General features: G+C 43.3%; 1 protein-coding gene across 1 annotated transcript in view; it reads left to right on the top strand.

Moving 5' to 3' along the window:
* The window catches only part of rspo2 (R-spondin 2), a 75,878-nt gene that overhangs the window by 47,909 nt on the left and 1,996 nt on the right, over nucleotides 1–25,973 (top strand). The window lies entirely within an intron of this gene.

The following is a 25,973-nucleotide window of genomic DNA, read 5'->3' as shown; positions in this document are numbered from 1 at the left end:
TGAATAAACTGTTTAAAGAGCTTACAGTTAAAAACAAAAACACCTTAGTCATGTCTTTTTTTATGAGCTACCAGTGTTTGGGATAAGCACCGAGTTATATAGCTATTTGGTAAAGATGCTGGATTAATTGGAAACAGAAAATAAGAGAAAGTAATGGCTACGCTGATCTGATCCACCAGGGTTGTTTTTCTGTTTACAACCAAATTGAAATCACTCTGGTCTTTGCTGTTGGGTCTCCCAGCATTATCAAAAGGACACATGTGTTTTTGAGAATCCGCAGCAATAACAATGATGGTCTTTCCACCCGGTCTTGTTTGCATGACTTAGTCCCCATATTAAAAAGGGGAAACTGAGAGCCTCAGATGATATCCGGATGAAAAGCATTTTCACAGCAAACACCACGGTCGCACAAACCGTGGCTGATGTTCCCTGCTGAGTGTACACACTCATTCTGCTGGGATTCATTTAGCGCTCTCTGCCTGTGTTTAGTCAAATACGGTTAGCTCAATCAAACTCCTCACGTTCGGCAGAAATAAAAAACCAAAAATTGGTTCGGTGGGACCTTTTTGAGCGAGCTCAGATATTCCATGTTTTCTACCCGATCTGTGGAGTCATGAGTTGACTCCTCGTCCGCTTAGCGTTTCCACTGTACCCCTGGGGTATTAAAAACACTCATCCGTACTCTAGATCGCCACTGGACAACTTGAAAACAATAGAGAGACGTTATTTATAGCTGCTCTGGTTCTATCAGCGTTGATGGCTGATAACACTGGGAAATCCCCGCAGAAATTTCCCAGCAACTCATCTGACTCACTGGTTTCGCAAAAACACATTCGATTCCTCTCTGATTCTTCTTCCTCTCATCTGGATCTACATTTTGGCTCCAATAACCTCTGACCAGTGCCAGCTAAGTCCGCGATATTGGATGTTGGCAAAACAACTTAAAAGTGTTGAGGCAACTGCAGCTCCAATAATATCAGGAATCCCTGACTTGAGACTTAAGAGGGCACAAAGTTCAATACAACGTACAATTAAAGCGTGGTCTGATTTACGACCGTTTTCTACAAATTGGCTTTTGTATACTCGCATGATCTCGAACGTAACTCAAGGGACCGATGTTTCCTGCTTGCTAAGTTTGTTGATCAAAGTCATTTTGTCTTTCTGATTTTTAAGGTTTTCCCTTAAAATACAATTTTTAGGATGAATGTTTATGTACATCCCATACCTAAAGAACTCACTTTCATATCCGTAAGATTTGCCTAAACTGAAACTAGATAGCGCTATCCAAGAAAGACCTTACCTTGATGAGTAACATTGTGGTCTTTTACAATGAATCAAAGAAAGACTCTACAAATCTGAATCTCAGTGACTCAAAGAGTAAGATATTTTTAAACACGGGGCTTGACAAAAAAAAAAAACTGACAGAGTTGCGGTTTGGGATTGGCTGTAAATTCACACAATCTAATGGTTGCCATCAAACACGATAAAAGTTACATTTTTCATCACGCAAGTCCCTTTTTTTTCTTTTTTTTTTACCCCACAGAAGAGCAGAAGTTTTACAGCATGCAGTTATGAAACCAGATTTATAGCATAGCAAATTTTGGACCTGATAACCCAAACATGCTAAAGACCCGACTTTCCAGAGCAGTGCCGTGCAATTTATACTCAAAATCTGCCTTTGAGTGCCGGACTGAAGCCACAAAGGCTCACAAACACCCTGCTGACCTCATGGAAAGAAAGAGGCAACGAGGAAAAGAGGCGAAGGATAAGAGAGAAGAAACATCTAGTGATTATCTCGGTCATTGGATCTCCGTATAGGCCTGCGAGTTGAGAGGGCTAACGGGCCTTTTGTGGAAGTATCGATCTCCCGTGTGTGTAACCAGAGAAACTCTTGCTGCTGTAGGCCTTAGCCGAGGCCAAGCCATCCATCTCATCAGTCATCCGACTGTAAGGATTCAGTCAGCACTGATTCTCTAAGTCATAACTTCTCTGCACAGTTTGTTTTTGTACTCTAATTGCTCGTGCCTCTTGTTCCAATCCAACTACCATCAAGTTGATGCATGTTCTGCGGCAGTGCTGCAAAGGCATAAAAATCCCACCTAGCCTAAGTGGACTACTTAGATACCCCTTTGTAGTGTGACGTGCGATGATTAGCAGGATTTAAAGCTGCAGTATGTAGCTTTCATAACAAATATGGTTTTCTACATATCTACAACTGTCCCTTTGCTGCAACAGATGATCTGGGGACAAAATCGATCTCCTCCACCTTCTCCCAGTGGCCGTCTGAAGAAATGCAATCAAAAACAACCAATCAGAGCCAAGAGGAGGGTCTTAGTGCTGCCAGTCAACCTCGTGTACGTGTTGCTCAATGTGCTAATGACGGAGAAGCAACTCACCGCTCCAGAAAACAAAGCTTATCTGCTGGAGGGATGAGCAGCGTGCTCACAATCATGATTGTCAGCTCTAAGACCCTCCTCCTGGCTCTGATTGGTTGTTTCCAGTTAGCACTGGGGACATCAGATGAGCTAAAAAAAATTTTTCACAGATGATGTGTCTCATACTATTCTGTCACCACATAGTTTCAACAAATATATAAAAAAAATATATTTTTGAAAAAGTTACATACTGCAACTTTAAGGCCAATTGACATCAATGAAAGGTGGGCCTCTTGTAGGCATTACTGGAGAAAAGTCTGCAGTCTGGTCTGAGAACATCAATGTTGATATTCATCAGCATTTATGAATATCAATGTTGTGATGCATCGCATCATTACCTTGTTTTTTTTTTTTTTTTAATTTTGCTTAAATAAGTAAAGGTTTCATTAGTCAAACACTGTGTTTCAGTCACCCCCGACCATTTTTCATATATTTTGTATTTACTTTGCACCTAATGATGTCCCCAGATGGAACGTGAGAAGAATTTGGTTGGTGAATTCTGTCCACAGCCAGTCTTGCTGGTCGGTGCGGACATCCTCGATCTCGCCGCATGCCGACCATCTGGCCGCGTCTCTAAAAGGACGCGCGATCCGCTTTGGAGGAAACCGAGAAATCACCACGTCAGCAACTCCTGCCTCCTGGCAGGCCTAGCACACAGGCGCACAGCGGACGCTCACGCATGTGTCGGACCATGTGTTATGCAATTGTGCTGTTTAATCTAACCATGCCAACGGGGTTTAAGCCCTGGCGAAAGATGCCACTCACTTCTGAGCATTTTAATTACTCACAGCATGATCACATCGGAGCGTGGCCAGTGTTTAGCTTGGAAATCCGACACCCAAACACATTTCTGGATTTCCTTTTTGTCAGATGCAGCCTTCTTACATCAAACTTGTTTCTTTTTTTTTCGAATTAAACAAACACAGACTTTTAACTTGAGCCTAATTGATGGACCGTGTTCTCATGTCAGCAAAATGGCACACAGTGCAGCGTGGTGCGGAGGTTAGAACTACTTTTTCTCCACACGGGGAGAAAAACGTCTGACACTTTGAACAGAATAAATTTGCGCCCCTGTCATTTCATCAGCGACTGTTTCCAGCGAACAACAAACGTGAGCCAACCCCGTGCGTTCTTAAATTTTCACGAGTCACGTTCAGGCTTTAAATGAACTCAAAACTTCTGAATGAGAGAGCTGTTTCACGGCTGGCGGGTCCCGCTCCGATTTCTGCCACTGTGGAATGACAGGTGGTGATTAACAGTGATCTCTGGCCCGGCTAATATCACAGACAATCCGGCTCAGTTCTTCCCACCAGCGGGAGTGGAGCAAGAAGTGTTTTCCCAGGACAGAAGGAGAGCACTAATTGGCCGCCACCCTGTCAAAGTGATTATTTGTGGCCCTCACTGCAACCTATTGTGACTGATGGAGCCACAGCTTAATCTTCATTTAATAAGGCCTCTCCATAGGGGCTGACACAGTAGCTGGTAAGAAGGAACCTAAAAGGCACTCTGCCTCATTCGACCAGCAGCAGAGGCTTGGCTGTGGGCACAGGGTCCAGGGTGGTGTCTGATTGGTCAGTGTCACATGCCAGTGCCTCCCACTATGACAGCTTACATTACATAATCATTTAAAGAAAAAATTCCCCCTAAATCTGGTTGTGAAGTAAAAGCAACGCGTGGCTCGGTGTACAATATTGTGAAATCTATTGAGGCAGAATATTTTGGAATTCTTGTTTGTCTTTGGAAAAGAAAACAAAGCTACATAGAGTTGCTTTGCAAGTCTTCCAATATATAAATACCTGCTGTAGTTGTGATCATATCTTGATATGCTGCATTTTTGAAGAAAAGATAAAAATAAAAATCTTGATTAAAATGATCGATGCCCGACCCCGGGTCTTTCTGCATGGAGTTTGCATGTTCTCCCTGTGCATGCGTGGGTTCTCTCCGGGTACTCCGGCTTCCTCCCACAGTCCAAAAACATGACTGTTAGGTTAATTGGTCTCTCTAAATTCTCCCTGGTGTGAGTGTGTGTGTGCATGGTTGTTTGTCCTGTATGTCTCTGTGTTGCCCTGCGGATGGATGGATGGATGGATGGATTATCTTTTTCTAGCCATTGAGTTTTAGATCTTTTATTTGTTTATCTAAATCAAATGTTTGCTCTAAGAGTAAAGTGTCTTTTATCTACATGGAGATGATGCGATGGTTTAGTATGCAAGGAATATGTTTCAAATTTGAGCTTCACCAAAGGATTTGAAGGTATGCCTCAAACATACTGCTACCTTGTGTGACATTGTGAAAAAAAGAAAATGAAGTAAGATGTCAGGAAGAGAATTGTGGACCAACACAAGTCTGCTTCATCCTTTGCTATAATTTCCAGATGCCTGAATGTGGCTGATTTATCTATTCAAACAATAAAACAAGTATAGAAACAATGTTCTATACTTTGTTTATACCATCCATCAAGTGAAGACACTTAATGGAGACCGTCAAGGAGGAAACGACCTCCTTGACGATAAGGAGACGGGTTCTGTGTCCCAGAGATGAATGTTTTTGGTCCAAATGTGCTGACCAATGAAATAATAAAAGCAGAAACCTTTATGAAGAATCTCGTTAGAGGTAGTAAGACAGTGCCACTATCCACAGTAAATTGAGTTCTTTACCAACATGAGCTGAAAGGCCATACGGAGATTAAGAAAGAACAACACAAGAATCGAGATCGCAACTTCCAAATGCACTCTGGGGCAAAGACTGTGGGTTTCTGTTGTTTGATGGAACTAAATTTCAAGTATTTGACCATCGTTACATTTCAATTTCACAAAATAGATGGCTTCGTGGGAAAATTTAGATTTAGGAAGCTTCTTGAACCGGCTAACAACTCTTTTCTTACAACACATAGCTTCGTCAGATATCTGCCTATCTGACTCAGCACTTACACCTCCTCAGCAAAGTCTTCAGTAAAAAATGCTCATCTTCCATTGCTTAGGATGGGGGGAGTTTGTAACTCTTCCCATATAAGTCTTTGACATTTCAGCTCAGAATAAGTTGAAAATAGATCAAAACTATAGAAAGGGTTTCATAACTGCAGTGTTTTGCTTCAAATATTGTTTGTAAAGGGTTTAGTCAAGGTCACTTCACAGACAGACTGGAAGCTACCCCAACCACTACTGTCCTCTCACTATGTGCATCCAAGTGTGCAAGTTTTATATTTTTACAACTATGTCGAACTGATAATCTATGTTCCTATCTGGGCTTTGCGGAGATGGCCTAAAACCAAACATTTGGATTTTGTTTTCAGCTTCTTGCCATGTGCCAGTGTTAAATCTTTCATTGCGATAGAACTACAAGCATTCGCCTCTGCTCTGGGTATATTCCTCACTTTAGTGAGCAGGGTAGGGAGTTTATGATGCTGGAGACCGTGAGGAACGGGAGTGGGTTCCCTGATTAACTTCCCGCTAGGTGCCTCTGCTCTCTGACCAAAATAAATATCGCTGCTGCCATTTTGACAGCAACTGTCTTCAGAGGGCAATTTTTTTTGAAACACCCCATGATCCCGTTGGCTCTTGCATGGAGAATCCATCGTCATACCACAGGCATGAGCCATAAACATGTGGATGCCTTTCAAAGACCGTGGGGTGGAGGGAGGTAGCAGAGGAGGGGTTAGCCGCACTCACCAGGGCTCCATTCTCCACATTATTGTCATCTGGTCGTTTCCAAGCAGGAAGAAAGAGGAGGGGTGCGAGGGAAGGATGCGTTTAGATCACTGGGCCTGATTGAGTGGTCGCTTTCTGGTGCTGCCTTTTGTAGGCTCATCTTCACCGTTCGGATGATCAACTCCCTGTTGATGTTATCGCTATCGGCTTAGCCGCAGATATTCTAATAGTGCAGCTTACGCTGCTGATGCAGATTGTGTTTACCACTGCAGATACTCCGCAACTACAATGTGAAGTAAAAAAAAGAGACTTGAGGTAAATCATTCATTGCTCAGTTGGGAGACATAAAGTTGTTTGGTTCTACGCTCTAAATGTGACTTTAATGAAGATGAGGGACTCTGGAAGGGTGTTTGAGACTTCACTTGTCATCCTCTGGAAGAGGAATTAAGGCGTATGAGCCAGCATCAACAACCGTAAAACATAAGACATAGAGTCGAAAACAAATCGGTCCAAGAGAAGGAAAGAACCAGAACAGTCAAAGCGGGCTGTTTTCTTGTTGTCATGACCCAGAAACAGGGTCGACTTCGCCCCCATGCCACTGTGCAGCGTGCACGCTGATCTTGGCCATGACACGGTCAGAGATGTAAAGCCAACATTCACCAGACGTTTCCTTCACGGGCAAATGAAGACATTTACCCTGTGATTTTATTTGATTTTTTACAGCAATAGTAATGCAGTATTTACAAGGAAGGGCTGCAACAGCCTGCGCGAAGATCTTTGAAGTGTGCTCGAAATTTTTAATAAAACGCTCCAATCCAGACTTCCAGCTGTGTCGATGATTGATGTTTCACAAAGCGGAGTTGACCAAAGGAGATATGTGGGGTCGTCGAACATGTCTTCTTTTAAATCCACCGGCTGATTGGTTTAAACAGAACAGTTTCGTTGTAAAATTGATACTAAAACTTATTCCTGCTCATTAAGACGAGGTACTTTGTTTTGATTTCGGGAATGTATTGATGGTCTACTTGTATTTTTCCTGAACTGGAACAGATTAAAGTTGACAGTAAGTCAAGTTTCCTCGTTGGACTAATCGTAGCTTGAAGCAGGCCCCCGTATCGGAAGTCCTCGCGTTGTATTTAGATAAGCGGAGATGGTTGGAGTGGGCTCATTGTACCTCCTCTTTCTGTCTGCCAGACCTCCAGTCCAGAGCTGCTGCCAGCTCTCCTGTGGGCCTGCGAATCTTTTCATCTCCCCATCTGCAACACGCCAGACAGATGAGGATGCACATGCACACAGACATCCACAAAACCAGAATGTGAGAAACATGTAACAGACACCGGCAAATATTTAAAGAGGCCCCACAAGCAGAAGAAGTCGCCACATTATCTGCTCCCTTCCTCAGCCCGGTTTGTTTCGTCTTTCCCCCCGGTCTCGCACTCGGATGACACGCGCCTGCTTGTGTATCGCGTATCATTGTGCTTGGCCCGGGACAACAATGTGCATGCCACAGAAGAACGGGTTTTTGGAGGTACGCGTCTCATGGAGACGCTTTTTCGGGCACTGCAGTGCTCCCTCACCAGTGGTCTGGCGAGAGGAGAAAAGAAGAAAGGCGTGGAGTCAAACAGGGGAGCCTGAAAACATCTGGTGAACAGTTGCTCTGGCTGAGCCATCAGGAGCTCCTCTTCCCACATCCCTTTCCTCCATTTCTCTATCTCTTGAGGCTGTCTTTATTAGAGACATCGCAGCTTTTAATTACAGCCGGTCATTCCCAGTGAGGGCTGTTGACCCACTCATAGCAGTGAGACTGGACCCACTGTGCAGACATACAGACACAACAAACATTCAAGTACAGGCCTGCTGGCCCTCGCCTGCTTATGCTTCTGGGTGTTTTTTGTGCACTGACAGTGATAAATACAGGGGGTGTTGACTCACACCACCGCCATTACGGTGGTAAGTAGAGGCCAGAGCCAGCCTAAAAGTTCTGAAGACTGCTGCACTATCATCAGTATGAAAAAGCACAACACAAGGTGATGTAACGAGGAATTTGCACATTTCTGACCTTAACACAATTTGTCACTGCATGAAAGACATATCTTTAACACACCCCTCTTGACTAGCAAAAGCTCTGACTTATTGCAGCTTGACTCAAAGCAAGTTTAGAGTATTTTACTATTTCGATATGCGTACTTTAGAATGACTTAAAATGACAGCCTTTGTTCATCGCTCTGCTTTGTACAGAAGACCAGGTATTGAGAAACGATTGCTTGCTGGAGGTGTGGAGTTTCAAATTTTATCCAATTGCTAGCATTTGGCCATGACGTATGCAATGCGCCATGTTCAACTCGAAGAAGCTCACCGGAAATCACCTGCGCTGTAAACAACCATCCTCTACTGCGGAGAGAAAATTGCTGAGTCGAACGAGATGGCTGAGTGCCTTGTTAATGTTTATTCAATATTTGGAAGCGTGGCCAAAACGCACTGAACATCTTTGTTCGCTTCATCTGCCGCCATTGCCGAACTACAATTATAAAACAGGGCAGAAAATCAGCACCATTGTTCACAACTCCTACTTCTGTTCGCTGATAGGCCCGGTTGAAAATATACGAGAGAAATCCAGACGCAGCACTGAAGAGAGATGAGAACTGAGCGCAATCCCAGTATTTCATAAAACTTCTTTGGACAATTAGAACATAATGTAAGTGGTGAAAAAACTAATCTCATCGTCTCATTGGCCAGACACAGCGATGACAGCATCATGGTGGGGGATGCTTTTTTTTATGAACACTGATAGATGGTCAGAGTTGATGGGAAGATGAATGGAGCTAAATACATGCTAGCCTTGAAGAAAACCTGTTGATTGGAGACGTTGGTGGAGCTTAACTTTCCAGCAGGCGAACAGCATTAGAACGCTGCATGTGTTTAGAATGATCCGGTCCAGACTTGAATCTTCCAACATTTTAAGATTTTTATTTGTAAAATCTTCTTAAAACCCATCTATCATTCTTCTTGCCCATCACACTTATTTTGTGTGGCATCACAAAAAAAACAGTCCTAAAAATGATCTTTAAGATTGTTGCAGCATGCCAAAACATGGAAAAGATTTGACATACATACTCTCGTAAAGTACCGCATTGTTTGAATGAGATATCTCTCCAAGGAAAACTTCAGGACACGATTAACCGGTCAATGTCATGACACTCATGCCATTCCAGGTACCATGTCAAATCCTTTCAAAACATAAACGCGCCATCCCGCTGAGTGGCAGGGTTCAAGAGCATGATCCCGACAAGCTACGAGAGCACTCTTCCGGATTAGCAGGAGGGGAGGTTAAATATCCCTTTGAGTTGGTTTCTGTATGCTACATTCTAGTGACATGCTACAAACCTCTCTTCGGAGAGGTGAGACCCTCAGATGACCGTGGAAATTGCGGCGTAATCGTACTCAGCTAATCACAACAAGAAAATGCCTGCCATATGCGTCAAGGCCTACTGTTTGCGTTCCCGTCAACTGAAGGCGTATTATTGACAAGAGTGTGACTTGTGTCTTCAACAGGCTGTGACTCTTAGCTGCCCCTAGCTGTGATCATATCTGTCAGAGCCACTCAGCTGTCTGTCCGCCTGGTGTTTGACAAGTGTTTGATGCTGTGCAGGCCTTAAAGAGGATCAAGCCCTTCCTGCACTGGCTTTTACCTCTGTGCCTGTGCAACAGGATCTCTACGAACATCAAAAACGCCCCCTCGCCCCCCTCCTTCTTCCAATGTCAACTAAGATACTATTTTTATCAAAAGATATGCGCAGTCCGCTTAGTCATCACAGGAGACTAAACAAAACCCACGTTTGAGAGTTAGCCGAGGAATCAAAGAAAACAAAAAAGAGCCGGGCCGTCTTGATTCCTTCATCACTCGCCATTGCACGGGGATTGTGGAGTGATCCTGATGGCCCCTGTCTCTGTTTTTGTGTCTAAGCCTGTCGGACTTAGCCTGGCTTCCCACTTGTTAAGAGCTGGTCTTGTTTCGGGACAGTTGTGCCCCCCATGACCAGGAGGGATTTCCTTCTGAATTTTCCTTTAGAGGGAAGGAGGGGGTATGAAAGTACTTGTGCAGAGATGAGACATAAAGAGACTCGTGCTTGACAATTTCCTTCTACATCCTTTTTCTGTTCCCCGTGCAGTCTCACTGAGACAATGGGGATTCAGGCATGGTGGAAAAAAAAAATAAAGAAAAAGAGGGACAGTGTGCGTGTCCTCTCTGTGGAAAACACTAATGTAGAACATAGTCGACAGCATCTGTCTTTTCAGGCCACATATGGTCTCATTTTTATGTCTTGATATTTCCATATCACTCTATTTAGCATTGTTACGACTGTCAAACCCTCTTGCACAGTTCGTATGCATATCCCAAATTTGAAACTTGGACACAGCCGCTCCAATTTCTTCCGTTGGTTTTTGAACTGCGGTGATGAAGCTTTGGGTTTGGCATTCGGCGTCTCAGTCTTTTGTGAACGAGAAGAAGTAAGCATGTTTGGATGAGAGGGTAGAGTTGAAGACAGATATTTGAAACGCGATAGTATTTTTGATCCCCAGTACACACCATTGTACCGAATGTGGAAAAGGACCACCTCATCACTGATCAGACAGAGTTTATTGAGGTTGCATAGCCAGCTGGCATTTGTAGAGGCCTGCTCGGGCAACATTCGCCTTTAATATTTACAACTGTTTCAGCAGACAGCATTTGCAACAATGTTTAGGAATTCTACTCAGTGGTTTCACATCACAGGCTACCATTTAGACCACTCACTTAAAATTGCACAGAGGCAAGGTCGACCAGAGGGCACGCATCATGAGCCGAGCCTGTAGTTTATGAGTGCGCGCACACACAGAGACACACACGTTAATACATTCCAGAAAGAGCACAGCAAAGCAGCCGTAGTGATTCTCACACTAAGCCTCGCTGAAACAAGTTGGCATGGCCCGACTTGATGCTATTAGCACACTGCTAATCATGTGTTTCTTTTCGGATCACTGCTTACGGCGCTCATGGCTTTCTGGGACTCGCGAAAACACTGTTGCAACATCACATTAACATTTAGCATCTGCTAATCACTAGCTAGTCGAAGCTGCTTTACCTTCTTTGGTAAACCTCTTGTCCTTTTCTCCTAGAGTTTACACTTTTCTACAAATACTTCTCCCAAGCAAAAAAAAGAAAAATAATAAAAAAAAGAGTCTTTGCCTACTTTGTCAAAAAGGTTATGAACCTCAATGCTTGCCTAAGTGAGACAATATGATTGGCAAGATTTATTTCTCAGTTTGACAGAGGATTAACTTCCTGCAGGAACGTATGAGACGTGATTTATGCAATTCTAGCCTATTCTGTGGCGTTATGGAATAGATGCATTTTATGGCATGTATTTCAACAAAACTGCAGAGACAAACACTGCTTGGAGAAGATATAACTGATTTCTGGTTATTGTGTAACAATGTCTTCTTTCCCACAGTCTAAAATGTGTTGTGTTAAAGCTCACTCAGTTTGGGTTATGTTGCCAACTCAGTCCAGGGTCAAAAGAGCCATGTCGATTAAACAAAATATCTTGGGATTTAGGTAAGATTCATCATATCAGGTTAGGCTTTAATAAATATCTAACTCTAAGGTTTTTCAATAGTAGCCAAGAATGACCCAAAACCTAAAGTGACATTTTAGATTGAAGTAAGTGGTTTGTATGTGTTGTTTAAATCTTCAAGGAAAATGACCTCGTAATGTCAAATATGACTGTTGATAAAAAAAAAAACCTGACACTACAATTCATACTCGTTATGTTACTATTATAAAAAGAGCCAATCTATACTGACTTGACCATTTAGTGTATGTGAACGTTGCACTAACTAATCTGTAAAAGCTAACATCATCTCAAGCGAACAAACTTGTTCATTATTTTTAAGGACTTAAAGCAACCCACTGATATTAACGTTACTATACAAAATCATTTTACCAGCTTGCCAATTCTTACTTTGCTCCTTTAGAAGAGTTTCAGTGAAGTCTGATTAGTTTATTGTTTTGTTCATAATGGCGGTCTGTGAAGAAAGACTTGTTTTAGTCACTTGTCTAAACCAGCAGACATTGTTCATTGTTTGAGCCATTACCTTGTATCATCTTTGCCAACAACATAAACCATGGGCTTATCTCCTTTGGTGAGAAACAAGGTACAACCGGAACAGGTCACCAATTTGTCACAGAAAAAAAATCAAACAGAACTTAAACACACACAGGATTTACATGCTAACTCCATGCAGAGAGACCCCAGACAGAGAAACCAGGACTTTCTTGCTACAAGGCAACTGCAACCCTATCCAAGATAACAACTAGAGGTCTAACTTCAATTAATATTAGTCCAGTTCATTTCAGCACAATACAATCATAATCACATTACAATTCAGGCGCGTACAACCCAATGCCAATCCAACTGTTGTGGAGTACAATTAAAGTCAGGTGATAATGGCAATAGTACATAGATGTCTACCTAAGGACCGCATTGAATTATTGAGTTTGCGACAATCCCTCCTCCTCCTCAGCGAGCTCATGAAAGTTAACAACGCTGCATTGAGTTATTAACTCAGCAGCAACACCCCAACTAACGCAAGCATGTAATCACAGTTTACTGGCTCTTTACTCCATTTCAAAAAAAGCTCTTTGACTAAGCAAAGGAGCGGCTGCAACCCCTGTTTATGGAGGGCTGGCTTTAATTGTGCATGCAAACATCGTTCCGAGATGTTGACAGCTCGAGGGGTTGACTTGAGAAGGGCTGTGGCAGCTTAAAGAGACAGTCCCCTTTGTGCCCCTTTTTTATGACAAGGTTTGTTACAGGGAAAGAAAAGGGCAAAGAAAAGCAATGTGGGTGCATGCATGCAAGCCAGTATCCCTGCGTGTCTTTTCACAGCTGTTAACTACTGTTTTATTCCTCCTTAAAATGAGGGCTCAGGCAGTATCGTGCAGGAGGCCGGGGGGCGGGAGGGAACTTTTGGTCAAGGATTACATGGACATGGGAGGTGGGTGAGCCAGGTAAGTCCCTATGCCATAATCATCCATGAGGGTGACCCCCGGTTACTCAAAGTCCAGACTAACATTATACCCAATAGATCCCAGTGATTCAGCTCCCTACCCCCCACTCAAACAAATAATGAATGTTCCACATATTTGCTAAATGCCACGGGGGAGGAATTCACCTCCATTGCAGGATTTGCATTTCCTGCCTTGATCCACTGCGGGCACGGGGGTGCTTTTAAAATTGCACAGGTAATCCTGGTGAGGTGCCGGTTTACACGGACACGGGAACATTGGTGAAGTCTCGTTGAGCGAATGTTTGCGGTTCATTCCACTTCGACTGTGGACACCGAGTCTGGTTTGCCGTAAGAAGCCTATGTGTGCCGAACTAAAGTTCCTTTTTACTGGCGTTCACTCTTTTGACAGTGGGTGGTGTGTCATTGTAAAGTGGTGCAAATGTAATGACAGTTATATCACAGCCTTAAGCGGAGCTTTTTACCAAAGATTAAGCAGAGCAAGTACATCTGCGCCCGGTCTCGTGTCTGCTGAAAAATGATACATTTCATCAGCTGAGCACAATACACTTATCGGTGGCTAAGACGGATGACTATCATAACTCTGCGAGACATTTCCTGCTTTATATCTCAGCATGTGGGAATTATAAGACGGATCAAAGGCTTTACGGAGATCTCGTCTCGCTGCCGAAGACGTGGAAATTAAAGTTGAGCGCCACGGTTGTTATTGTCTTTGAGGGAAAACAAACAGAGAGCACATCTGTAGTAACTTACGGGCTCGAATGACGAATTTGCTACTGTATATCCCAGCAGGTTTCCTGATCTCTGGATCTGCGGTCTCATGTCAAGCCGCACCCTGCAGCGCCCCTTTTCCCCCCTTTTGACATACAACAAGTACAATAACAAACAGACCCACACCAGCAGCACGCCCTCAGGAGCGTCGGCGCGGGGCCTCCCTTTGATAAGTGCCCGGCTTTATATTTTTCTCATCAGAAACGAAACACAACATTAAGCCATTCATTAAAGTCGACTGAAGCTAATTATCCCTCATTTACCCGCCCGTGGGGGGCAAGAGAGCCCCCGCGTGCTCAGGCCCAGATGTGTGGATGAGTAGTTGGGAGATAGCAGACCGCGGAGGGGGGCTGCTCACATCTCTTTTCGAGTCTTGTGGTTTCGGAGCGCATCTCTCTGCCCCGGCCGCGTGTGTGTGATTGTCGTGCAGCGCCTGGCTGCTGACGGTACACTCATGAAACTTTGGTGCCACGCGGATCCGCAGCACACTGCAAGGCTCCATTTGCTGATGAGGGATCAATAAGGATTCAAAACTGTTGTATATCACTGGCTAAATTATTCTCCATGTTTTCTTTCTTTCTTTCCTGCGAAATGACTCGCACAAACATCGGGCCTCCACTCAGATGACCTCTTCTTGCTGCAGGGGGCGCCGATGTTTACTCAGATTTCTGCTTAAAAGCCAAACTATAAGTCTTTATATTTTGGCAGCTGTGAGTGGAAGTGGGAAAATTGTAGCAGTTGGCAGGAAGTCGCAGACCAGAAACCGTATTACGTCATATGATCTAACTCTGCAGACCCAGTTTCTCCTTTTCGGTGTCTGGTGCCCCCACCAAACGATTTGGAATAATGACCGAACTGCTTTACCGCTACGGATGAGGACATCTCGCCCCCTGTTGCTGTGTCCGGCTGTCTTCAGCTCAGACATCTGCTTTTGAGACTTCAAAGTGGCGTCTTATTTCGTGTACAGCTCAAAGAAGACTGGAAAGAATTTAGATTAGCCAAAGTCACTCCCCAGTTCATCCTCATTTTTTCGTTTCAGTCCCATACAACCCTTTTAATCGATTTAATTGATAGATTAATCTTTAAAATAATTGTTACGTTTACCACTTTTAAACATCTGTTGCTCTTGTCGTTGTCACGCACATGCTAAAAAAGTGAGGCGGCTTTGCAGATCACGGCATTGTTGCTGTTAAAACTCGCTGTGATTTTTGATCAGTAAAGGGAAACGCCTCGCTTATTTCAACGTGTGCTTTTAAAACGCCGCTTAAAATAAATGTTTAAAACATGACATGGTGTCTTACTGTCTAAAAAAACTTCAACTTTCAGTCAAGAATTGACATTGAAGAACTCTTATTTGACCCCAGCTCCATCAGATGAGACTTGACATTTACCAATGACTGGCGCTGTCGTCAGTGTTGAGGTGTGAGACACAGTCTGGTCACGAAGGCTGCAATTCTGCCTGCATAGCAGAATAAAAAAAAAAGAAAAACGGGCATAGATAAAATTTCTAAAGATTCTAAGATGAAAATATTGTGCAGATAAAATAAACAATGGGAAGCAACAGGTAATGAGTATAAGCAACAAAAGGTCTTTTTAACTCCTAAAAGAAGACAAGCAAAGCAATATATTTGAGTAGAATTTTTAAGTAAAAATTTTCTAATATTTTTCATTTTGCAAATGAACAAATTTTTTTTCTGCATGCTCATCAAAAATATGATTTTTTTTTTTTTTTTTGTCAAAATTATTTTAAAATTCTAAAGCCAAGGTTGGAGGTTTGTGTACACGTGTACGCTCAAAACTCCTGTCAAAAGGTTTGAGCTTTTGACAGAAGGTCAAACCCTGAGAGAGCCTGATGACCTCTCGTAACCTAAGCAACACACGGCAACTTTTGAACACTTGCCGGATTGTGAAAATCGCGGAGAGTGTGACTCTAAACCCGATGTGGTCTAATGGAAAAGAGCGTCCCCGCTCTGGGGCATCAACTCTACCGTACCCTTTTTAGACAGGCTCTGGATGCGTCTTGCTGCTAAAGAACCACTTCCAGAGGGAGAAAAATGGCCTTTTCACCACTCGCCATCCGAACATTAATCACCATGTCAGTCACGCGTGTTTTGAAAGGATTCCTCCTCTTCGAGGCTTTCGAGTTGGGCTTTCGCTTTTACTCACAGTCACTGCAACGAGGTGTCAAGGAGCCGAAGAGTGAGCTAACCTGCGTTCTTAAATCTCCTGGCAAGTCCAGAACCAGTCACAGATGAGAAAATAACGACCAGGCCTCTCTCTCAACAGCAGGTTTTTGAAACTCGGAATGCGTATGCTTTAAATCATTCGCACCCAGTGGCACAGTGATAGTAAGCAGAAGCACCGGGGGAGGGGGGGAGAAACCGGAGGACAGACTGAAAACATTTGAGCGAAAATGTGTCATCCAGAGTAACCCTGTTAGTGCTAAGTGACGCTATGCAGAGAACCTCCTGTCAGACGGCTAGCAAGATGAGCTTCTTGTAATTGTTGTTCCTTCTCGTCTGCACATCTGCCCCTTCAGTTTCCATCCAGTACCAGGCGTTTTCCCCCCCTCTGCACCCGCGTTCGCCGAACATTTCTTTGCATTTTAACGTGTATTTTCACTAGTGTCGAGTTCTCCGCCTGAACAAATGTCATATAGCCCTTCTAAAGCCCTTCCACCGCACGTGGAGTTACGGCACAAAGCCCCATTATAAGCTTTGGCTTCTCCCTCTGGCCTGCGCCTTAATGAACTATGGGTCAGTTAAGGTCGTATCATTCAGTCCCACCTATAAATCAGCTGCAAAACTAAGTTGAACAGTAATACAGGGCAGTGTCAGCGTCCGTAACCTTTTCCCAGACAGAAGGGGTTGTCAGTGGGTGACTGAGGAGAGTACTGGCTGGCTGCAGATCTTTCCCCCTTCACAGCATTATAAATGTATGTGTGAGGAGGCCCTTAATGGCTGCTAATCCAATTCCTGCCGCTGAAATCAAATCTCGCTGGCGCCAGTAGTTTTCTCCTTCCCTCACAAATAATGGCCTCCGCTTTGGCCTGTTTGTGAAAGAGACAAGGAGCCAAAAAAGACTCCGGCCCTACCTACCGTGAGTCCTGAGGAATCTCTCTTCCAAAACGGCGTGGATGTCATTGTCGTCGCTGCCTCGACCTCCCGTGTCCCCTCCATGTCCTCAGACGGGGAGGGGGAGGGGGGGGGGGGTTGTGGACCGCCTGCCGTCGGACGGAGGGATTGAGTAACAGGAGAGCGAGGGGCGCGTTTTCAGCGGCAAACGATCCCATTTACCGTACGTCTTAATGCCTTCTCGAGGTCAGCCATTGATTTTCCTCAAGCCGCAAGGCAAAAGGAGATAAGATTAGGCCTTTCAATTCCTGCGCTGTCACCAGAGCGTTAGCGAACGACGGCACTCGGCTCATGCCAACGCTCAAGACGCTTCGCTCCTTTTTTTAAACATTTTTTTATTTTCCTTGGGGGTCACGGTTTCAGCGATTAGGCAGGAATTTAAGGATGCGGGTTGAAGAAGAAGAGTTATTTTTCTTTTCGAGCCGAGAAATCTCAGAAGACCCGGTTTAGTGACAAAGTAAACAAAAGTCACATTTTTATTGGAATGCAACGCTGACACATTTTCTTGAATTTGGTCCCTTTTTCCAAAAAAACAAAGATATTGCTTTTGACCCAGACGAAGGGAGCTTTGGCTTCGGCTTCCTTTCCTCTGGATATGGATTTGACTGATTATCTTTCAGTGCATCAGTCGGACAAGCAGTCACACTGCCATTCCACAAGGAGATATAATTCTGGCGTCCGAGCGTAATAACATGATACGCCTTAGGCTGCTTAACTCTTAGCGGGATCTCCAGCAGGCACACATTTCACTTATTGCTGAGCACCTCGAAAAGCATCAGAGCAACACGGAGAGGAGAGAAAAAGAAATGTGAAAGAGAAAAGAAGGTTTGGTGGACCGGTTCTGAGAGGTTACTCCATCACGGTGAGCGCGGGGAGGTTTACCATTTCTTTTCACATGGGTATTACAACTGGAAAGATTGGAAATGACACTAAGTATTTCTCAAGCTCACAGAGGTGATGCCGAAGATTACACTCACTCGCTTGTAGGCTATGTGTCTCAAACTCACACACACACACAGAGACAGTGTGGGGGTTTTTTTTGTCTTCTAGATTTTGGTCTTAGTCACATCTGTTTCCAATCATCTGTATGTCTATATTTGATCATCAGACAAAGACAACCTGAGAAAAGCAGTCCTTAAATGATCATTTCATTTTACAAGAGAGAAAACAAGCTTTCCAAACCAACCTTGGGTCTTTGTAAAAAAAAAAAAATAAAAATAAAAATTGTCCCATTTGTTTGCCACACCCTGACCTGATTCAGAGAATCAAGAAATTAGCTGAACAGAACCTGTCTGACAACAGCAAGTAGGTCACAAGCTGTCTAACGCGTCACACCATGCCCTGATCAAAAGAAATTCAACAGCAGACGAGAAATAAGGTTATTGTCATCTGTCAATCCGGAACGGGTTGCAAAGCCTTTTCAAAGGTTTTAGGACTCAATAACAAATGGAAAACCACGGAAAAGTAGTGAACCTTCCCAGGCCATCCTACCAAAAATGACTTCAAGAGCAACATTATGACTCATCTAGAGGATCACACATCGCTTTGTCATAAAACGGTGAAGAGCTGGACCCATTAGTGCAGACAGGAGGCAAAAACACTCAAAAAACAAAAGTCCAGAGCGATCCGAAACACCACGAGAGCAACCCGGGGGAAACATGCCAGTGGGAATAACAGAATGATCCGACACTGAATGAGAAAAGCATGTAGGATTCATGCGGGGAAGCTTGATTACTGGAAAGAGTCCAGGAGGAGATGGGTGACGTCGGGGAGGGTCTGAGGAGGAAGTACCTGGGTAGACCTGGGAACACGAACACTGATAGCAGAATTACAATAAGGACTACAGAGAAATGGGTGCAGTCAGGAGCGACAACAACAGTTTTGTCCTGTAACCGCCCCAAACGTTGTGTCCTTGGGGCAAAATACTTCATCCACTTTGCCTTGGTGGTCTGACAGTCTAGAAAAAGGCCCAGAGAAGCACAGGACATTTACCATTCTACAGGTTGTGACCCCAGAGCCAACAAAGACACAGGAAATTAGGAACTAAGATCGATTAACCGTTACTACACACTGCAACTCAGAGCAGGATAGAAATTTATATAAAATACTGACGTATAGAACAAAGCCACAAGGAATATTAAAGCCAAAGAATGAGCTGAATGTGAAAGCCTGAAAAATCCTAAAATAAAGGAAAGCACAAGACTAAAGTTCCAAGAATCACCTGCCTCTGTTAAGATCAGTGTTTATTATTCTACAATAAGAAAGAGATTGGGCAAAAATGGCTTCCACAAGGCACCGCAAGGCAAAAATGAAGGTCGTGTTTGCCTTGTAACAAGGCCTTCATTCTATTGTGGAAAAATGGAAAGGTTTTGACACATTCTGTTACCCTTGGCATCAAATTATCAAGGGAGTTCAGAAAAAGAGCATTAATCCAATGATCAAACATGGTGGTGGCAGTGTGACAGCCTGGACGGATTTGCAGGGTCAGGATGTAGATCAGTTGTCGTCGCTAGCAGCGTTTCGAGCACAAAACACGTGTAAAATTTTGTCGATATTCCACAAAAGTCAACGGTACTTCTTGTTAAATAAGAACCACAATTAAGATCGCACGTGAAAAAGTTTGTTTGGTAAATCATTCAAGAACATGTCGCGCCCATCATCCTACCAGCCACTTCCTGTTGTCGTCTTTGTCTTTTCCACCAGTTGTCGATCACGTGACTCGGGTTTCCGCTGCAGTTATACCTTCTTTTTTTTTTTAATTGACGTGTTTCCATTCAGCAAATTTATTTTTGTAATTCCAATCTGCGTCGATACGTGTTGATGCAACAGTGAGTGCTGCTCTCTTCCGGAAAATCCGGCAGCAAACGTTCGACCATCGGTTATGTAGCAGGACAACGATCCAAAACACCCCAGCAAATCCAGTTATCAAAGGCTGACAGGAAAAAAAAAAAAAAACAAAGTTGAGGTTTTGTCGGGGCCTAGTTAAAGTCCCAAATCTGATCCAGGGGTCGGGGCATGACCTTACACGAGCGATTCATATTTGAAAGCCCATCTGTTGTAGATGAAATAAAAACAATTCTGCCAAGAAGAGAGGACTAATATTCCTCCACACTGAATTCTGGCTTTGGCCCAGTTGGTGGCGCCATGAGTGGCAAAAGCAGGTTTTACATTAAGGGAGACATCAGTTTTTCCTCGTTGAAAAAACTGCAAGAAAAAAAACTTTAGTAAGGGAAGTGCTTTTTCACTGAGCTGCATAAATACAGTATTTCCTACAAGAAAATGTCTGCTCTGACAGTGGGAGGGGGTGGAGGGGAAACATGCCACCGCAGACCTTTACTCTGATTCAGAAATTAAAAAGAAAAGAACAACATTTTGATTTGCTCCGGAGACTTTTGTTTGCTTCTTTGATTTATGTCTCATTTCCAAATTAGACAAACTCCAAGCCGGCGAGGGGAGGGCTCTCCGAACGACGAGCAAACATTGGCAAAACTGTGGTTTCGTCGGAGCGATAGTAAATGCAAGCAGAGCGGAAAGAAACCGTAAAGATGGATTGTGATTTACTTATAAAAGCCGCAGTCCTCTCGTTCCGTCCAGAGTGGTGCCAGTTATGGCGCAAAAAAAAAGGAAACAAAGAAAAAACAAAGACAGACAATGATTTGAAACCCGCCGAGCCTTCCAAGACGAAATTATCTCCGCATACTCACGATTTATGAATTTGTTCTTGGTTTTGAAAGCAATTGAGGGAAATTAAACTGTTTCCCCTATGAACCCCGGTAATCAGCTTAAGTGATTACATCGGTTGTAAATATAAGATGATGAAAGCTCAGTGCTCAGAGTGTGTGGTGCCCCCGAGGAAAAGGCTAAATGGGAGTTCACAGGGCGGATGTGATGGACAATCTAACCGGGTCTGCGTCCGACGCGAGAGGGGAAGGGGGTCTTCTGTGGGGATTGGTTGCCCTCTAGCTGTCAACACCGAGACTGGGTTCGGTGAAGTATGATTCTCGCTGAGGTGAGTTTATGAAGTGACATCGGTTAATTTTTTCTTTTTTCTTTTTTTTTTGCCGGAGCCCGACCCGAGGCTTGATTTATAACGACGAGCCTGTTGAGGAAGGAATATAATTGGAAGAAATCAGCCTCTGCTGAGGATGTGTTGGCTCATAAAAGTCACGACTTGTCGACTGAGTGCAGTACGAAATGGGTATAACTCTCCAAAGCTCAGGGAAGAGTTTAGCACAAAAGCAGAAAAACGTAAAAAAAATAAAATAAAATTTAAAAAAAAAGACAGCAGAGGAAAGACTGCAGACAAAGAACCGGATGAAGCCTTGAAAGAAAAATGCAGTTTAGACGAGAAACCTGAAAACCGTGTTTGGCGTGACTTTGAACTACTTACTAATCCTTCAGTGTACACTTGCAGAGACTTTAATTGGTTGGCTGGTAAGTTGTTTCAAACATCTTAAAGAACTAACCACAGATCTTTAGTTGATGTAGGTTTCCTCAGATCCTTCCGCGTAATCACAGACAGATGCAGTGATGCTGAGATCAGGCCTCTGTGTGGGCCAAACCATCACTTCTAGGACTTGCTGTTCTTCTCTGCGAGTGAATATGGCTCTTATTAACGTCGGTGTAAATTTTGAATTCTTATTTTTTCCCTTTTTGTTCCGCTTTTAATAGCGCTGCATGGTGGATAAGAAATACCTGCCTGTATTTCTTGGTATTCTGGACCAAATCTCCACATCCAGTCTTGGAAATGCGTCAGCGGACTAGTAGCACCGGGTCCTTCAGTGAAAAACTGCCCCTGTGTTTCAGACAAGTATGTCACATTGTGATGCACCTGTTACCATTTTTTTTTAAATCCCAATTCTTATGTTTTTTGCGTTTAATTTAGACTTTTTGCTGTTTCCATATCAGAGATAGTTTTTTTTGTTGTTGTTGTTGTGGCAAATTCTTCTCAGAACAGCACTTCGGTTCAGACTTGTCCAGACGGTGGATGGGTGTCCCAGAATCCCAGTCCTTTTTGCCAGTCCTGAGCTGATGAAAATGCTGGCCGTCTGATAAGACTGCAGTGTTTACCACCCTCAGTATTGCCCATTTCTGGCTCGAACCGCACGCACATCTTGAGACCCGACAACTTTGAAAACTTCATCCACCTAATTAACTGCCTCGCATCTGGTTTTTATGCTAAATCTCGCGATGGTGACCCGGTTTCCCCAGCCTCACGTTGGTAACAGAGTGGCTGTTCTTCACTGTGGCATTAGGATTCCCACTCTGCCTTTTCAGCTGTTCACTGTGTCTCAACCGAGACGCAATCTTAGGTTTCTACCTGCCTAAAACCTTTCCATTATATTACGCATGTTGTATGAAACACGCATAATAAATTCAGCATTGAAATACCTGAAATAGATCATCGTTATTGGTTTTAAGATTTCAGAATAGAGTTAAAGCTCATAAACGTTAAGGTTTTAAATTAAACCACGAGAGAACAATGCTGGGTATTTTGTTTCAACTAGAGATTTTTTTTTTTTTAATCATATTTTTTATGATTTATCAGTGTCTGTAAAGCTTTGGCCTGCAGATTTGAAAACTAGTTCCAACAAAAACTACTTGTTGAAACTTTTTTTTTTTTTTTTTTTAAAACGCCTTCACCATCTTGCTTTAGCGGCTGGCGTGGAAATGGTGGCTGACCTTACAAAAAACAGCGGCCTCTTTTGAATATTGTTGAGAATATAGTGTCTTCTAACATTCCCAAATCCTACATGTTTCTCATCGGACACAGTTTTAAACCTGAAGAGGATCGAACAGAGCAACTTTGCTGTACTTCGTCTGGGCTGCCTGTAATATCTGCTGCAAGACTCGTTTTCTCTCGCAGCCTGAACGAACCGCAGACATGTGTTGGGTAAGACAGTCACGGTAACAAATTTTGCTGGACAATAAATTGCCCCAGAAGTTATCGCGATAAACGATAATACTGCAGTTTTGAGACCATTTTCAAGTAATATGGTGGTGATGGCATAATAATGCAAGAACGTTATTCTTTCTAATGAACATTTAACACTGGAACTGGAAGACATTTGAAATATCCAAAATAAATTAACAAAGCAAGAGAAGCGACAAATAACATAAATCATGAAGTCATTGTAAACAAAATTGTCCTTCAAAAAAAAAAAAAAATAAGGGGACTAGTAGAGACCAAGGCACCAGACTGAAGACTTCTGTCATCCAGCTTTTGGTAGAAAAAGAGAGAAAAAAGAAAAACAATAAATCATGCAAATGGAAATGATTGTGCTCGTTTTAATTTACCGTGCGATTAATTCATGTATTGCTCAGTGCGACCAAACATACAGTGCTGTTTCCTGTGAATAGTTTCTGACCTCGCGATGCTTCCTCTGACTTTTGACACTGGAAGTTGCAAACATCGCACCCTTTTCACCATTGAGTGATTGTTGTCAGTGCAGCGGATACAGTTTGGAGAAAATCCGATCCTCGAGTTCACGACTGGCCCGTCAGGGCCGGGCAAACCGAAAACCTTCCTGTTCCAGTCACCAACTCATTTCCCCCTCGTGCACCTAAAGTTCAAACTTTCCTTCCTGTCTTAATGTCTTAATGTGCATTTTCTCTGGATTGCTTTGCAATCGTCCAGCCCATTCGCAAAGAATCTTAGGGGAACTACTTCGCTCTTATTTCCAGGCATTTGCCGTAAGCGTGGGCCTTCTCGCTTTTTAACGCCGTCTTGCATACAAAGAACGGCCCGCGAGAGCTTAGAGATAGTCTAATGCTGCACCACACACTGTATTGCCATCAAGTGTAGTTCATGTCGAGCTGGAAAAAAAAGAGAAAAAACAAAACATGTTTATCTGGCACCTAGCAACACTGTTTTTGGATGAAAATGACTTCTACAGAGCAATTAGGAACATGAACATATACACCAGAATGCCTTTGAGCTTCAGATTGGCTACAATAAACATTATTGTACAGTAATTCACACAGAAAAATCTAAAGTGGAATCAGCAAGTGTACAAAGTCCCCTAATAATCTTTTTTTTTTTTTTTTTAAGTTTAAGGGCATGAGAGTGAGATGGAAAAGATAGAATTCAAAGGCCAATTTTTTTCCCTAGAACTGTGTGCGGGAAGCTTCACTGCTACAGTATAGATCAACAAAAAGCAACAAGAAAAAGAAGAAGAGGGAAAAAAAGAAAAACAAGATTAACAAGATTGGGTTAATTGCAGGAAATAGCTCGGAGACCCTACTCGCGAAGCAATATCTCTCGCTTTCTCATGTGCATCAGTTTAAAGAGTGAATATTTTTGAAAATGTACCTCACAGCGCGGTGCGGACAATGAGAAACAGGTCTTCTGTAGGAGGGGGGAAGCCACGGGGGCCCGGCATGTAAGGAGGCAATTAGCCATAATGCCACATTTCACACACCGTTACCTACATTCTGTGTGAGAAATACCGAAGCCCGAACAAGTGCAGTAGTAGGACCCGGCACTGGGTCTCTGCATGCGAGAATTGCAGTTCCTGCAGCGCTTTCCCGCTCTTCACCCCGTCGACGAACCGTAGCGCGGCTTGTTCTGCCGCGTTCCAGATCCAGATCCAGATACCGTCTCATCATCCAAGCCTCGCGCCGCCTTCCCCACGCCACTTAGAGATTTTTCTCCCTCAAATTCCCTCACAGTCGCCCCCCAACAACCTTGCCCCCCCACACACACCTCGTTATCTTATTTGTGGCCTTGGCAGTCAAATTGTTGCCTTGTGGTTCGGTAGCCAAAGTTTTCACCGTCCCAGAGAGAGCAGTGGGCGCGCAGCCTCCAACACGCAAGCAGAATTTTCCCAGGGTGCTTTGCCCTTTTCAGTGAAACCTTGGACGGATTACCCTTGGGCAGGGGGACCTTTCCAAAACTTTGAAAAGGAGTTATGCAACATCCCACACTTATATCTTCCCTGTCTGTTCTCGTAGCGTCCAAATGTGTCAGGCTAAACAGACATTTCTCTAAAACTGAAATGCAAGACAGAAAGAAATGCAGAGAAGTGAGGCGAGCTGATCCCCATTGCTGACAGGATGAAGCATCGTCAAATTGGTGGTAGCTCCCTGAAAGCCCAAAGTCAGTCTAATTGATTACTTTAAATATGAATTATTCATGTTTCACTAACCAAGGCCTATTCTTTTACACTTCTCCAGAGATCTACAAAAAAATTAATAAAACAAACGCCCAAAACATTCAATTTAAATAAAAAAAGAAAAACTGGAACTTTTTCTTTCTCACATTTGAAGACAAAGTCAATCTGTGTAGAGTCGTTTAAGAAAGCTTCCACATCCTCAAATACAAACATAGAATTTGGGTGGGTTGCAGGTACAATGTCAAATTGAATATCTGCCAAATCCAGTCACCAAATGGTGTGTCCATAAACTTTCATTTTAAGCAGCAGCTCCAGTCCCAATGTGTCCATTGTGTAGCAACGTACCAGGCTCAGTGTACCACTGTGCTGTCCTTGCTAATCGTTTCCGTTGTATTTCAGTTGTGCTAAAAGTTTTAACAAGTAAACCTCCATATATTGAAATCCTCTTTCTGTTGTTGGCTTTGTGCATCTACCCAACAATTTTGACTGTCTTTCTTATCCTTGCAGAAGTAACACATTCGCACTACTATCATGTTTAGCTTTTGGGGATTCACAGAATGCAGCATCTAGCATCTAAGCCAAAAACTAAAGTTTCGATTTCATCCGACCTGAGCACATTTTTCCGTTTGTGTTCTGCGTCATTTGTGAACTGAAAGCAGGATTTCTTACTGCTTTCGTTCACCGGTCGATCCAACAGAACCAGTCATTTCATACAGAATCTTCTAAGATATTATGATAGAACTGGCTAAAGTCTGCCATTTTCACATTTTTATTCATTAAACAATGTGTTGAACAATTTTACAG

The sequence above is a fragment of the Xiphophorus maculatus genome, chromosome 3 (assembly GCF_002775205.1).
Source record: "Xiphophorus maculatus strain JP 163 A chromosome 3, X_maculatus-5.0-male, whole genome shotgun sequence".
Classification (NCBI taxonomy): domain Eukaryota; kingdom Metazoa; phylum Chordata; class Actinopteri; order Cyprinodontiformes; family Poeciliidae; genus Xiphophorus; species Xiphophorus maculatus.
Note: the sequence above shows the minus strand (reverse complement) of the source record. Positions and strands in the feature narration are given on the sequence as shown.